This window comes from Microchirus variegatus, assembly GCF_963457635.1.
Source record: "Microchirus variegatus genome assembly, chromosome: 8".
Taxonomy (NCBI): Eukaryota; Metazoa; Chordata; class Actinopteri; order Pleuronectiformes; family Soleidae; genus Microchirus; species Microchirus variegatus.
This window is the reverse complement of record NC_139809.1, coordinates 7,896,576-7,913,767: the sequence shown is the minus strand read 5'-3', so window position 1 is coordinate 7,913,767 and position 17,192 is coordinate 7,896,576.

Genomic DNA, 17,192 nt, shown 5'->3' with positions numbered 1-17,192 from the left:
AAATAATTATGTGTTCTTCCTAACCAGGAGTTAAGCGATATTGTGTGAGGTCAAAGAAATGAGTTCATCATCTTACAGAGATGAACTAAAACCGGGTTAGAAGCTCACATTGAAAAGCTAAAATCAGCTATATCAATAAATATTTTATTTTCTATCCTTTTTAATGGTTTTTCCCTTATTGTGTAGCTTTTTTTCTTGGTTTCACTGCAACACTGAGGGATTCACAATAATTTCTCCAAATACAGCACCGAACACCTTGAACAAAGCCCTACAGCAGAGCGAGCGAGAAATTGAATTTGCAAATGAGCTGCTGAGTAATTTCTGCACACTGCTAGAAAATATGCTGCTCCCCTCACAGCTGAGATTACATTTACCAACAAGATAAGGAGTTTATTTTCAGGATGCAGGATGCCAGGGATCGATCGCTGGCTTGAGTGTTCCTAAACCCAGCATTTTGTGCTTGTGTGTCTATGTTAAGATAAAATTGATTACAAATACAGTATTGAAAACTACATAACTTAAAGTCCCGGTAAAGTGATTACAAATGATGACTTCTGACTTTGTCACCTCACAGGAAACTGTGTTAGTAACCAAATTTGAGTGATTAGTTGCAAAGTGTTTAAAAATTAAATTGGAGAGCTAATTTAGCAGCAGTCCACCCTCTCTCTTTTGCGCTCTCTCTCTCTCTTTATCAGCAGCACCTGCAGCTTCACAGCAGGAGTCTGCTCCTCTTTCTGTTCTTCTCTACTTAATTTTCTCATCTTTAGGAATTTTAGATAAAGTCTCAGAGCGTTTCTGTTCGCTTTTACCTTCAGGTAAGACACGTTTGCAGGACAAGGACATCTCAGTTAGCTGGAAAAAGAAGCAGGAACAGTGAGTCACGAGTGAGCGGGGGAGAGGGCCGTTAAATGGTGCCTGAAAATTTGAAAATTCTTTACTCAATACATTTCCTTGACATGTTCTCAGCCACTATTTTGTAACATATACAATGTGTGAAGACATACAATGCTGGATTTGCTTTACAGGATCCTTAATATTGTCATATATGTTCATGAACAGTAAAATAATCATGATCGTGACAGTTAGAACCTCTCATGACCATCATGATAATGAGGCCGCCTGGATTTATGTTGATTTTATGGCTGTACATAACTTTCACTTTCGATATCTGGCAGTTATTCAACCATTTAGCAATTACGGCACTGACACGCTGGTGAATCTTGTCTGTGATTGGACGGTCGTTCCGCGGAAGTCTTGAGGGCTACCGTAATGACAAGTATATGGGCGCAAAGCTCTATTTCGCTGCTTTCCGGTATCCATCCATCCTTATTCTAACGCTTTATCCTCCACATGTGGGTCATGCTGAGTGCTGTACCAATCTCAGCTGACGTAAGGCGAAAGGTGGTGTATACCTAGGACAGATTGTCAGTCCATCATTTTTAAAATTTTCTAGATGGATAGACAAATGGTGCCAAATCCTGTCAGCAACGACTTCAGACATCAAACCAAACCACCCAGGTTAACGAAAAGATGCAATGCCTGCGTCATTCGTTGTCATTGTGTCTGAAGATGAAACCATAGATGGGTCTTTGTCCTATATTCATATAATGATGTAACATTTTTTGAAATCTCCACTGTGTCATTTTAATCATTACAGACCTTCAGAAATGACATGCAGCGCTGTTTCACCCAGATGGAAGAAATGTCAGAATCAGAATCCTTTCAGGGGTAGATAGCTAATGATATTTATTTATTGTTTGAATGGTTATTTATTTCAAATGTATATCTTTCTTTCTAGAATTATTCTTGCCACCCCTCCATTGCCCCCCACTAGTTTGGTCTTATAGATGCACCCCAAGGCCACAGATGGATTCAAAAGCATCAAGTGGTGCCCATTAGTGTAATGATGTGCCCATGTTTTTCCGTGTTCATAGCCGGAGTGCTAAATGCACCAATACATCTAGTATCTATTCTATGACGCCATGCCATAACAAGGACTTGCTCTAAAAATGAGACACATTGTTAAATGATCTTTGTCAGGCAAACTAAATTAACTCTCCCTCTTCTCTCCCTCTTCCTCCCTCTCTCTCTCTGTAGGTTTCAGCAGTAGGTTTTCTCTGCTTCATAAGCTTGGACTCCATGGCTGCTCCTGCTCATGCTGCTGCTGCTGCTGCTGCTTGATTCATTGGTGTGAGTATACTCTCTCTTTGTGTGCATGTATGTATGTTTCTCCATCTGCGTTTCTCTCATGTCTTCACAAGCTGTTAATGGTTGTTCAGTTTGCACATGCAGCAAGCAAAACTTGAAGTAATGACTTTAACCAATTCATCTGTTTATGATGTGCAGTAAATGCCGTTCTGTGGCTTTATTTGCAGCATCATTTTTGTGACTCCAAAAGTGGATGTGAAGTGAGCAAAGGCAACTCCCCATGGACCAGTGATTAGTCACTGGTGCTGTGTTAATTATTCTGTTGTTTGTTTATTCACTGCCCCCATTACATGCAGGTGTTAGTATGACGAAACTGACTTAAACTATAAAAAACAATATTTTTGACAAAATAGTAGGGCTAGAAATAACAATTATTGTTCAATTCGATTAATCTGTGGATATTTTATTTATTTATAGGTTTTTGGGTCCATAAAATGCTGATTGTTTTCCAGTGATGATGTTCTCTAATGTTGTGTTGCCCACAAAACAAAATTATTCAGTTTTAATTGTTTTCTTTGTTATATGGAGCAAATAAACATGGGAAAAATAATTTAGATATGAAGAAGCAGAAAAATCAGACAAAACCAGACAAAGCTCAAAACAGCAGGTTGTCTCCATGCCCACCTGCTGATTTGATTCACAATATAAATTGTTTGTCTAAATTCTAATTTGTATTAGTATAAGTATTAGTATAAACACTGATCATCATCATCAGCGGTGCAAAACGACAGCTTTTATATGGACGCTCCATTGTTGACACTATTTCAATTTAATTTTTTACTGTACGTGACATCACAACGGTCGCATTATATCATGTGACAGCTGTTTCGTATTGTCATAATAAATTATAAAAAAGTGCTACTTTTGATTGATAGAACATTAGAAAGGAGGCAATGATGAACTGGATTGATGAGCCTGCTCAGCATCTTCCACTCTGTTTGAGTGTCATCTGCATATAATTTGATGTCGGTGGTCATCCGTACATTATGACACTACTTGCGGTTGATCACAGATTGATGAGCATATTATTTCTCTTGCTGCCTTTAGAAGGCGGCTGTAATTTATGACCACACAGAGAAGGTTTTGACATTCAGTGTGAAGCAGCTGTGGACAACAGATACTGTAAACATGTTTTTATACCTAAATCCTGTACAGATGCACCTTAAGTCAGTGTCATAGTGAGGAAATTACCAAGCAATCAGAGAGCTGTTTACACTGGTCGTGAACATCGGGCCCTAAAGGTCAAACTGCTCTGTCATGAAGAAATTGAATGGATTCCTAAAGAGCTCTGAGGAGAGAGCAGTGAGATGGAAGCAGAAAAGTGAAGTGGCCATAAATCAAAACAATGACCACAACCCAACCTTAACCCCAAATTACACAGCAGCTAAGTTGTGTGATAATTCTTTCTCATGTAGTTATTTTGCCATTTACAACTCAAAAATGTCGATCAAAATGGGCAACAATACCTTCTAAAAATGATTCTCTTTCCCAGAGGTACTGACATTTGCTTGTGGAGGAAACTGTCATTCATTTATTGTCTTGCTAATGATCCATATGCCTGAGTGTGAGCTCGTGAGAAAGCAGCCATCTGTGTTGTTTTGTCTCGGCGGGTTTGTGTCCTGCGCTGTTAACATGTGCTCAGCCTCCGCCACAGATGTAACATCTGTGTTTGGGTTATGACGATGTAGATTAATGCCCTGCACTGGACAGGAACTGCAGAGAACTACCCTGTCTTTAATTACGTCATTGAGACCGTGAATATACTCACACACGAGGGACAGTCTTTTTTTGTGTGGAAATAATGCCTTTTTTATTCTTATTATTTAGAGACTCATTCAAAGTATCTATAATTTCACGTTTCTGACTTTCTGACTGAAAAATATTTGTGTCAAATAATGTACTTTTATTAAATCTCTCCCTGAACCCTACAAACCTAAATGTAGAAACATTCTTTTTTTAATGACACTTTACTAGTTTTAGAGCAGTTGCAAAAAAAAGTCTAACTTTACCTTGTGTGAGTTGTTGCACAAAGAGCTCGAATCTGCTGCTTTCAAACCTTCACTGCCTTTGCATTCCTCCTGAAAGCAGCAGTGGTATAGGGTGGCAGTATCATCTTTCTTGGATTGCACCTCTCCAATTGCTCGTTTTGTAAAAATAGAAGTTCTTTCTTTCTATTTAAAACAAAAAAATCCATTAATAAAAAAAACACAATGGACTCAATGGGGATACTTCTTTTGTGTTACTAAAATCTTCTTTCCTGACAGATTTCACATTGAAACTGGTGTCTTTCCTCTTCAAGCACTACTGTCATGAACAGTATATACAGTATATTAGAAAATAGTCATTGGTGTTTCCCAAAACTTGAAATGATGTTCTCCAATGTCTTGGAAATACTGGCATCTAAGGGTACTTTTCACACCTATAGTTTTTCACCTATAGATTGCTTTGGTCCGCACCAGTCAGAAAAATGTTACAATGTATCAAACAGACGTGGGTACGTTTTGCTTTCGCATATGCATAATTCTAAACTAAACAATAGGCCGCGAAGACCATCGGCACCAGAACCAGACTAACCCCCGATTTCCACCGGGTGTGTCACCGCTGCAGAACGTAAGCGCCGCGGTCACCAGAGCAGATTGCTGCCACTCTAATCAATGTGAACATCTCCACCGGGCACGCCGCGGCTTCTTGTGTGAATATGGCTGGCTTGCAAGGCTGCGCTGTGCTGATGGCCCGGTGGGGACTGAAGCTGGGCAGAGAACGGCGCAAAACCATGCTGCTGAGTGGAAATCAGGGGTAATCCCGTATCTCATACCCATAATGCATTAAACTAGACCATTTAGTCCCATTTGGTTTGGTTGCTTTCACACCAGAGGAACCGTACCAAAGTAGGGTGGATAAAGAGGTCCGAGACCACCCCGTCAGGCAGGTCTCGGATCGGTTGATTTGGTGCGCACCAAAGGACCGAGATTACATTCACACCTACGCAAAAGAACCGAACCGTCATTTGGTGCGCACCAAAAGCACCATAGGAAGCTGAAAAATCATGTTTTTTTAGTGTATCAAAAAGTCAGTCAATCCAATTGATTAATTAGTAAAAGTGTTGATTTCATATATATAATTCTGTCTTCTTTCCCATCAATCAAGTGTATCACCTATTACAATAACACCAGTAGGCAGCTGTGAATGATCTTCAAACTTGAGCCAGGTTTTTGGTCTGGGATAGTAATTCTCCAAAGAGCACAGTTAACAGGCAGAGATGTTTAAACCATTAGCTAAATCAGCCCATTACCATTTTTGTTGGCCTAACAGTCCAACGCCACTATGAGAAAGGGAATAGAATGTCTACACACACACAAAAAAAAGTGTCATTCTTTTGGTCGTAATTGCAAACTGTTATCAAATCTGCCTCCACCCTTTCTCGTTTGTCTCTTGAGTTGAACACTTGAGCAGCAGAAGCAGGCGATTGTTCTTCGGAGAAAGTAGGACGAGTTTTTCCACTAGCTTCAGTTTTATCTTGGGGCTGTTTCTGTCTTTTGTAGCTCCCTATATATTCTGCCTATACGCTGTTTCTCATGCTTGCACTTCTGAAAGACTAATTAAGGCAGGCATAGGCTGAAGTTGAGTGCAAAATTATCAAGCGTACCCTATTTTATTTTAATGATATCTTCTACAGGGGCACTCTAGGATATCTTTGCGCCACTTTTATTTCAATATTTGTTGATGTAACCACCATACATACTTTTTTTTGTTAATTCACTTCAGTTTTTAGATCTTAAATATACCTAAGAACAAAGAGGTTGACAAAGCAGCTGACGGATAGAGGATAGAACTTCGCATTGTCAGGGAAGTGAGCGTGCTGCATGCCTCGTCTTGAAAATCTAGATACACTCGCGCACGCAGTCTTCACAGAATGTGATGTTATAATCTCTGAAGTCATAAGACTTCCCTGTGATCCCAAGTGGCTCGCCGTTCAGTGCGCACATCACTGTCATGCCAGCGCTCACTGTGATGCTGCTACCTTCAGTGTTTCCTGGTTGCGAGATAAGCTTAGAGCTGTTCCTCAGTGGGGGGGTTGCAGAGCGAGTGGAGATGTTAGTCTGCGGGGAGTAAACCTTCAGGAGCTCTCGTCATCAACCTGCTTCTGGCTTATCTCTGTGTCAGTTTTACACTAGAGTGTGGAGACCGTGAGCAAGTGAACCTGAGGGAGTGAGAGTGAATGAACGTACGTGTGACTGAATACCACCGTGTGGTTGCGAGATAGACGGAAAAAAAAAATGTGAGAGAGATAAAAAAAAAAAAATCTGATAATGACATGCTTGTTATTTATAGCCCCCCAATCCAGATTAGAGACCTGCTGCAGTTGTTTAGATGTCTCAGTTTGTACGTTTTCATACATTCATGACTGAATAGCAAGTTTTTACACACTGTCAAAGAGCAGAGGTTTATCACCTCACCTCCTGACTGTTTTCTTTGTGCTTCGTGATATAGACTACTTTTCTGAGTTTCTGGAATTTCAAAGTAAGTGTTCAGGATAATAATTGCACCATGTCGTACAACTCTGGAAAGTTGAGATCTGTTTTCCTCTACAAAAATGGTTCCCTGAAAGCTTAAAAAAGACAGAGCCAAGTTTTTTAATCTGCGATGATCATGTTGCACATTTTTACCTGCTCCAGTGACAAAGAATTTGTGAACTCTGCTCGAGACGGCATGCAGTGTGATTTTACCAGTTATACAAGGAACATTTTGTTCCTGTTCAGAATTTATGTGATCAAGTAGGAGTTATGCACATAAATTTGTCTGATAGCTCTGCAAAAACTGCCTTGTGTTTACTTTCAGTTGAACATGTTTACAGTATTGGCTATTTCCATTCGTACGCATTTACTTTTATTATTTCATACTCAAATGGATGTACACATGTGCCAACTAATACATACAATTTCAGAGTCCTTAGAGCAGGCATGTGGGATGATCCACAAGTGGCACGTGTGGAGGCATTTTTGACGAGTGAACTGACAAACGTGCGGCTTTCTACTCCTGGGCAGATCACAAAAGATGCGTGTTAACGCCAGGAATGAATGAAGGTCATATATCTTGTGTTGTTTTTGTGTGTGTAGTTTGCACTCCCACACATCTGGCTATATCTGCTCTGCCACTTTGCTGGTGTTTGTCTGTTAGGCTGTGGGTTTGTCTCCCCAGAGACCTACACTAGCTCTTTTTCCCAGACCAGACTCCCAACAACTCTCCCAGAGCTTGCACAATACCAAACACTGCACTGGAATGCTGCTGCTGCTGCTCTCTCATTTCTTTCTATTTTTTTAGCCTTGCGCTCCCTCTCTTACTCTTATCTTTAAGTTTCTGCTAGTGATACTTTCTCACTGGTTCACAGGAATGCAATTCAATATAAGAATATAATAAGTTTACATTCACGATATGTGCACCGTCTTTTTGTCACTGAGGATTAAATCTTCATTTTAACATGTTTTATTTATGTAACTTACATTAACCCAAGTGTCAAATTAGCTGTTGTTTGCTATGTCCCCTACACACATGTTCCTACATGCACATGTTTTATGTAAAAAACTAAAACAAACTAAACTGCACAGCCAGTCATGTTGAGTTGATAAACCACTGACACTGACAGCTGAACCTCGCTTCTGCCTCGAGGACATGGTTTTTCCAGTGGTTCTTGAATGGCCTTTTCTAAGTATATAATCTGTCTCTGAACTAGCAAGAGGTCAGCTTATAATGAGCCTGTCACATTACTCATCACAGTCTGTCAACACTGCGACTAACGGGGCTTTTACACTCCAATGTTTTCGGTTTGTTTACGTTGGAAAATCTTCAGGCTTGAGGAATCCACAGATGTACAGGAAACACAAGGGAGGAATATGTTAGTCATTTAATGTACAGAATGTATACATGCATTATTCCTGATTTTATCTCACGATTTAAAGGCTTTGTGGCCATCCAAGCCATTAACTCATTCCATTGCACCCAGTCCTTCTTGTGTTGCATCAATATGAATGAGCACTTGACTCATGAACGAATTTTCAGAGTTGCTGCTGCTTACTGTTTGTACTATATGAGATTTAACTTATTTCACAAGGTTGGATTGTGCGAGTTGCTTCTGTGATCTTGGTTTTTTGGCATGTACCCAGAAGCAGCTGAGAAAGTTCAGAGAAAGCTGAGAAACTCACTTATTTTCTCTTGTCTGGCTCCCTGTGGTGGTCTGCGTGTTGTCAGCTCGCTGATTTGTTTGGACCGTAAAAGTGTCTCTCGGGACAAGCCTTTGGATAACATTCCAATAGTATAATACAATCACAGACAGAAAGGAGCCACGATAGTATTTTCTGTTCACATTCAAGAAGGCTGGTGGTTGTAAGGAATTAGAAACAATAGAGGTTGTATTATTTCTTTAAAAGAAGAACAAACAAAGTGTGTTTCTTGACAAGCGAGACACTAAAAGTTGAATTTACCATGTAGCTCTGCTGGTTGCTTTAAATGCCAAGGTTCTAGAGTGCAAGCAATTTGTGCTTCTAATGAAGACAAACATTTACCTACACCATATTCTTGTTTACAATCATTTACGTAAGTATGAATGTATATGGGAAATAACAAAAAAGACGACAACCCCCTAAAATTGTGGCACTGAAGGCGGCTTGTTGAAAAATGTTCATGTACCTAAAAGAAAAGGTTAGTCTGGAGCCCTGCATGTCATACATTTTGTTATTCTGGTTGGTCTCAGTTCCACACAAAGATATTTTGTGTGGTTAAAATCCAAAATGAAGAGATTAATTTGCAAATGTAAACTGGTCTTATCATTCCGGGGTCAGACATAACCAATGAGTGCAGTAAAAGTAGTTGTAAGAACTTGAAATAGGATCATTTAATTGACCAATTCGGTCAATAATGAAGAGGATTCATCATCTTTTACCCAAAACATGTTATACTGGCAGGGTCATCTTAAACATATCCATGTCCATGTAACTATCTACTGCTAATTGGGACACATAAATATTTTTTTCATCTATGCTATTAGAAGTTTTTTTTTTTCCCAGCAAGGCCTATTAATGTCAAGTCAACACACACCTGAAAATAAAGCAGGGCAATAAAACGGGTCTGCTGGCCAAGTGAGTCAATAGTGGAAAAAGTGTTAATGTTATATCATGGCAGGTATTATTTGCACATCCTGAAATATTGATCTCAGGACTAAATCTTATTTGGGAACTTGGCTGCTTGTAATCCATATGTATTGATCTGTTCTATGGGGGGTTTACATTTTTAACAGGATTCATCACACCCTGTGAGAATCCATCTTTTATTCCACTGGCCTTGGCTCGATCAATACTTGTGAACATGGGCTTCCCTCTCTCGTACCCCTCGTAAACCCAGAGAGCGGTGATTGTCTGCTGACGTCACCCTGGAGCTCCTCTGTTTACTCTCGGACAGAAGCTGATATTTGTAGAATAACACTTTGTTTCAGCTACTCTAGCCTCTTATATCTTAAATTCAATACATAAGCTCACTTTAATCTCAACAAAGACAAAGTTATCAGACAGACAGAGTTCATACTTCAATTTTAATGTCCATTTGTCCATAACAAATAAAAAAAAGCAACATAATGTATGACTGCTGAGATGATTTTACCTGAAACACAAGTGGAAACGTCTCTCTCTCTCTGGATATAAGCTAAAAGTTGGTTAAAATTGGAATTTATACGGTGCAAGTTGGTTATGATTCAGAAAGGTTTTGCTGACACACAAAGCTCATAAAGATTTTGCTGAACCTGCCATTGTCCTCTACTGTAGATGATGTAATTTCCTATTACTTGTCCCTTGGCATCTTGCTTTTTTTTTGTTTAACCAATTACAGTGAATGCTGAAAGAATCCTGTTACAATAAGTGAAGTGTAGTTACTCATATACGAGCTACACTTGAAGGTGCTGCTGCTCGGAAAGCTGGGGGGCATGGTTGAAGGTCATCGCCGTAAATTGCCGTATGAGCTGAGCAAATATGAGGAAAGGAGGCACTAAATGCAACCTGCGCTTCATTTACAGCCGTCGTCATGCCCTTCGCAAAAGTGCTAAACTCATCTCTTTAGAGTCTGTGGTTGTACTTGCTGTGCTGGCAGCTGGGGGGGGGGGGTGTAAGTTACCCTACAATGACTTGGTGAAAATATTGATTTATTGATAAAAAAAAAAGATAGAAAAGGAAACGGATGTGTTGTTTTTGGTTGGGTTGGTGACTGTCTAATGCTAATATTTTGTCAGTCAGGCAATAGATGCCTACACCTTCTAAGAAAAACTATACTATTAAGTAGATGCTTTCATAAAAAAAAAATAACCTATTGAATAAATGATGGTGGATTCTTTTGACTCGTGATGACAGGCTGGATTGTTGTTGCCTTACCAAGCAACCGAGTACACAGCTTTTTCCCACTGTCCCGGCTTCTCTTCCCATTTCTTGTCTATTCTGCTCTCGTCTATCTCAGTGACACGGCTGTATCGTCGCTCAAGCCCTCTGCTGTAAAGCGGCAGAAAATCCTGTATACCATCTCCTCGTGGCTTCAGTTGTCAGCTTCAGTTACTCCACCATTATAAACCAGGCTCAGAGAGCTTCCACTCACTCTCTAAACACGTGCTCCGGGTGGTAAATTGACTTATTTTTTTCAACACGGTGACTTATGTCAGGGGGGAAACATTGCATTTCTGTGGACAGGTGACTGTTGGATTTGGATCAAAAGTTCTGTCTCTTTTTTTTCTTCAATGGTCACGTTTCTTGTACACGTTCGCTTGGAATTGTAGTTCTCAGTAACTTCTCTTTACACTGAATTTCTTGTTCCAGAATATTCTGCTTCAGTGATTGTCCTTCGTGACGGTGCAAAGCTGTTGCTTTGTAAGTATTGTAATTAAACCAGAGACAATGTTGGCATGTAAGTAAAGTCCCCACGTTGCTGTGGTTTCACAGAATTATAAAAAGTCACACAGCTGCTTTCTCAGTCTGTGACTTCCATATGCTGGAGCAACTGCCCGTGCAGACGGTACTTATTGTTGTACTTCCTTCATGCAGCCTTAGTGGATCTGAAACTAAACCTTAATGTTTACTTTTACAGGGGAAAAAAAACCCCACACGCATTTCTTTGTTGTACTCGCTAATAGAGTGATTCATTGTTATTGGCCTAGGTCTCTTTTGTAAAGGATATTTTACTTGCTTAAATAAAGGATACCACTGGATGTTATGTAATGATTGGACCATTTTTCTCCATAAAATCTTTCCCCTCTATGAACAAAATAGAGGTTGTAAAGGAAAACTGTGATGTTTCCTGGTACTCCATGGCCTGGCATTATAAGGCAATGCCAGATTCACCACATTGGAGTTATAAATAATAAATAAATAAATACTGCAAAAAGGGGATTAAGGCACTATTTGATTGACAGTAGTTGTGTGGGTATATTAAAAGTAGAACTGTAATATTACTCTTAGAAGATCCAGAAAATGTTACTTTTTCATGTCTTATTTAATTATAAACTCAGTTAATCTCGCTAAAATCAATCCCCTCCTTTTCCGTGAAGCCACACAAACAGCTAGTCATTGCTCTGCCTGTGTCAGGATCAATTGATCCTGGTGGAAACAGGTAGAGACGCGCTAACAGCGGTGACACTATTCCCTGGCTGAAACTTACTGGTTGCAAAATGCACAGCGACATCTTGGCAGTGTGTCTCTGACAGATCCCAAATGCTTGATCTCACTCATAATGAGTTTTTTCTCTGGTGTGTCATGACACTGAGCTATGACTTATGGGGGAAGTGATGAGGGAAGTCTCAGGTGTATGGGATGGATGAAAGGACGGTGTATGTACAGAAGTTTTTTCTGTTTTACATAATGCAGTGTTTTAATAGTATTATTTAGAGAAAGCATAAAAATAGATGATGAAACATTGAAATTAGTTTTTATTCCACCCAATTAGTGTGTTAATCCATCCATGACCCATCACGTACTATATAAACATGGATGTCACTATAGTCCCATGGGACTGGTGTGTGTGTGTGTGTGGTGGTGGGTGCAGCTGGTGTTGTGTAACATCTTGCATGGCACAACATCAGACCAGTGTTTGCTGCTACCAAACCAGGAGCAGATGGTCACAGGTCGTGGGCTAATGCTGCATCTCATCTGACTGCGAACTCTGCGAGTGCAGAAAGCTGCCCAGTGTGATCAGATGTTTGATTATCTTAGTTTTTCATTTCCGTAAAGCTTTGCTGGTTTGTTCTTGGTTAATATTTGTCATTGACAGAAAGCCACACGTGGCACACATTAAAGTGGGATATATTATGAGTCATGCATATAGGCATGGAGAGATGTGGTGAGTGAGAAAGTGGGTGAGTGTGCTTACATGCATCATTGTATTGTACGTATAGTTTCCGTTCACTTTTGCAGATGTCCTTCCTGTAAGATTTCTTTGTGTGTGGCCTATTGGAATATTGGAGTGTACAGATGGGAATGCTCACTTCTACTGAAAAAACTAGAGTGGAAAAAGGATGGATAAATTGGATTATTATTTTTTTAATCTGATAATGTAACTATGGACCTTATATGTTTTGTCTGACACAAAATGTAGTGGCCAAGTCCCAATTTCTGCCGCTACTGATTGCTAATTAGATAGATTAGGTAGATTGTTCTGACGCGCAGCTCGGAGAAACTGATACCGAAACCTTCGTATAACTTTCTAAATCAAAACACATTTATATGCGCACTATCCACACTGTTGCGATGCTACTTTCAATAAGTTTTCCACACAAAGTCTTGAAACCATAAAAATCCAACACGTCTTCCAACAGTCAAAAAAACAGTCACAAACTGTTTGCTTCCTCAAAATTAGTAACACCAGTGATCAGTGACATTTCTTCTGGCCAGCCTCAGCCTTTACCATTACGCCCCCTGGTGTTCAGGAGGACACCAATAAAATAGAAACTGATATACTGTATGGCTCCTATACAAAACATTGCATCCATTAAGAAAGAATTGAGAAAATAATAAGTAGTTGCAACACCATAATTAACCTAAAATAAACAATTGTTCAGTTAAATTGGTGTGTACAGTACATTCACTTTGCAAAAGCACCAAAGAGATATATTAACTGTAAAGTTGAGAAATCAATACACATTGTTATTATGAACTGGATTGCATTTATATAGTGCTTTGTTTCAAAGCACTTTTCACTTTGCCTCTCATTAATGTTTGCTCACTCACAGCTACATCACAAAGAACTGAACTAAAGCCACAAGGAGCAACGTTGGGTTCTAATTTATTGCTGACATGTAGTCACATTCAAAACAGTGACAAAGCATACATACTTTTTTTATCGTATTGATTTATATTTTAGTTTACTCTCAGATATATGACAGATTTATATTTAGAGACAGTCAAACAATGTTTTCCTCTGAGATATAGAAGTAGGTCTCTCTCTAACACACACACACACACACTCTCTCTGTGTGTGTGTGTGTGTGTGTGTGTGTGTGCATAGGTGGGCGTGTGTGGTGAGTTTGGGTGGTGATGTTTTCTTTTAGTATTGTTGGAAGCAAAGACGGGGCTGATTTGCATATCTCAGAGGAAAGAGCAAAAAGTGAGAAAAAGGCTAAATAACATTTTTTATTTTCGTTTTTTTTTTGGCTGTGTGAAGACAAAGATGAATTAGAATATATTTTTAAGCCGGGTGGGAAACGTCGAGCAACAAAGACAAAGACTGAAAACACAAGAATAAGGTTAGAAGAAGTGCAGATGAAAAATAAGAAAAAAAAAGTGTGAAAAGGAAGGGAACATTACGTTAAAACAGGGAAAATACATGCAGCTTCTTTACGTATTACACACACACTGTGCAACTAAAACCACATTTTTCACAGCTGTTTTTTCTGTGTAAAAAATCAATCATATTATTTGTATTTTATAAGATAGACATCTTATAAGGTAAGCAGCCATTCCTTTACCTCAGAAAGTCATCACTAATGCTTCACTGCCTCATTAAATATTCAAGACAGGGAAACCAGTGATAAACAGACTAAGACTGAGAAGAATAACTTATATACTAAACAAAGTGGTGGCTTGTTTTTTTATAATTAATTTCCCAATGTTGTTGTTTCTCAGTATAGCAGTAGCAGAATTTACTTACCAATAATGGTTTGATTGTTAACAATGAATAAGTACATTTTCTTTACCGTAAAGTTAACCATATACTTGGTTTTCCCTTTATGGTGTTTCTCATCAAAGACGTTGCGGTCTCCAGGAAAAAAATATATAGTTTGTGTGTTTGCATTCTTGTATCGAAAAACCAATTTGTGTAATGTAATTCTTCACATTCCATGGTGTGTTGCATCATCAAAGTAACACAAAAACAGCAGTAGGAACACCTACAAACACAAACAATCATTCATAAGTGACAAAGAGATGACACGAACAAGAGCGAGTGCTTATTTTAAAGAGATCCTCATCATATTTCTGTGTGGTTATTATAATTTGAATATGTGAGCTGTGTGACCTAAATATATTGGACTCCAATGTTTAGGAAAAGGACTGGTGGCCAGATGGGATTGTGTTGTCCCCATGGCATATCTGTCATCCCAGATTTTTATGTCGTGGAGACTTGCCAGTTACTGCAAGAAACTGAAATGTAAATAAGTTGTTTGTTTTTCTGGGTGATGCTGGAGGTTGTGGTGTCCTATCGGCCCCCACTGAAATCAAACGACAACAGAATTCCAATATTGGCAGAGAGAGAAAAGGAAAAGATGGTAATGTCACATTCACCACTGGGTTTTTTTTGTTGGTGTTGTGCATTTGTGACATGTATTGGCTATTGCTTGAATCTCAGAAGCACGATAGGAAACACAAAAGTGTGAACGACTGAATTATCTCATTAGAATGCACCGTGGGAAGCTGCTTTTCATAATTTCATCTTGCTGCCCCAGAAGAGAGTAAACACAATAAGGAAGCTTTTATCTCGGTTTCAAAAAGAAAACTGTTCCACTTGCCACAATGTTGCTGTCCGTCAGGGAAGAAATAATGTAGTTTCAAAGATGGTCTGTTTGGTGTGCTTCCAACAAAACCTATTTAACTTTTTCTCTGTGTGGAAAAAGAAAATCAAAATAACCGTGTTAGTGCCTTTTGTTGTCTGCCTTTTCTAAGTTATGCAGCAGCTGCATTACATCTGTGAAAAACAATGAAAGAAGTCCTGTGCGGTTTCTCGGAGGACAAGTTTTAAACAATATTTGAATTACAGTCTGTGTTTCATGTGAGGATGCACTGTTAGACGACCATCAAGATGTTCAGCAAAGTTTGGTTCAGTAGTTCCTACTTAATTGTCCCTGACCCTGGGCAGGGGAGTTGTCATGGTAACACCCTTCCACACAGGAACTGTCACCCATGACCTTGTCAGATGGATGAGAAAACTGATTCACCCATCCCTGTATATTATATTTAACCACAGTTCCAGCTTTAGTTGATGAATCACAGGCGTGGGTCACCACATAGTCTGTCGATTAAAGGTGAGACAGACTGTTTGCCTTAAACCTGTCGCTGAGATGTGAAAACGGATTGCACAGTGTAAGGGTGGGAGGGTTTCTGTAGGTTGAGTGTAAAGGATTAGGGTGCTTATGAAGAGTGCAGTTTAATTTTTTAAAAAGAAAAACAAAAGAATATGGCTTCCTGGTGCTACACTATGACCTGGCAGGGTGAGAAAACAGGATGCATCTGATATGTATGCACTGGTGCCGATAACTCAAGATAATGTTTGTGCCTCGGTTTTGAAATGTCAGTCTTTGTTACATAACAAAATCTGATTAAATTATAATTGTTCAAGGGATTTGTTTTGTGTATTACCTATAAAAAAATATTAGAAACAACACTGATTATTTTATTAACATTTGAAACCCTTTTTGTATTAATTGTCTCAACCGTGTTTGAAATACAATACTTGGCATTTTTGTGTCTTGTGCTTAATGAGCACATTGAAATGAGTCATTATGTTTACAATCTTTCCTCGGCTGAATTTAATTAAAATTATAGTCACTTTCATTAAAGAGCTGCTTGTCTTACACAGCTTTAAACGGTTATAACCTCCCACAACACCTCTCTCAGTGGTTTAATTTCAAGTCTACTTTTGGTGGGTTGTTGAGCCAACAACAAAAAGGTTTTGTTTTTTTTCATTCCTCTACTTTCAGACTTAACTGTAAACATGTGAACGTGATAGATGCTGTTTCTGTGCTATTTATCAGACTTCAGCACATGTGAGCTCAGCTGCAGCACTTCTTATTTTCGATTGTCCGTGTAGCTGCACTACTTCATAGGATTTAGGGAATTTGAGCTTTTGATTCGGTGACAATATCAGTACCTTTTATAGCACCTAAGCCTGGCTGAAACAGCCAACTATACAACACAGGACAGCAATTCAGAAATAAGCTCTCTTAATCCTCTTCACTTCTGCCTTTTCTGCTTTTGCTTTTTTTCTGCTCCAGCTATGGGCTGTGAGAGAGATCACTGACCAACAAGGAGCTAAGTAGAGAAAGTTTGCCACCTAATGGAGGCACTGTAACAATGCAATCCAAACCTTCTTTACTTCAGTTCAGTCTATCCATACATTCATTATTTACCACTTTATCCTTCATTAATGTAACTGTACCATGACATTAAATTTATCATGTGAGGGATAGTATTATGGTCCTGCACAAATGTGTAAGTTTCTCACAGAATTTTGATTTTTTGATTTTGTAACATCCATTCACCCAATCCATAACGAAATGACGGGTGTTTGTTGAGGATTTAAGGAGTTGACTGACAACTGGGATGACAAAAATTGTTCAAACTATTTATTTTAAACTGCCAACTCAAATAACTGGCCATACATTTGTGACGACACTGGTTTTGCCATTACAGTATACGATTTTCAAGAAATATTGCTATGTTCATTAACATTTCATCTTCCACATTTTCAGA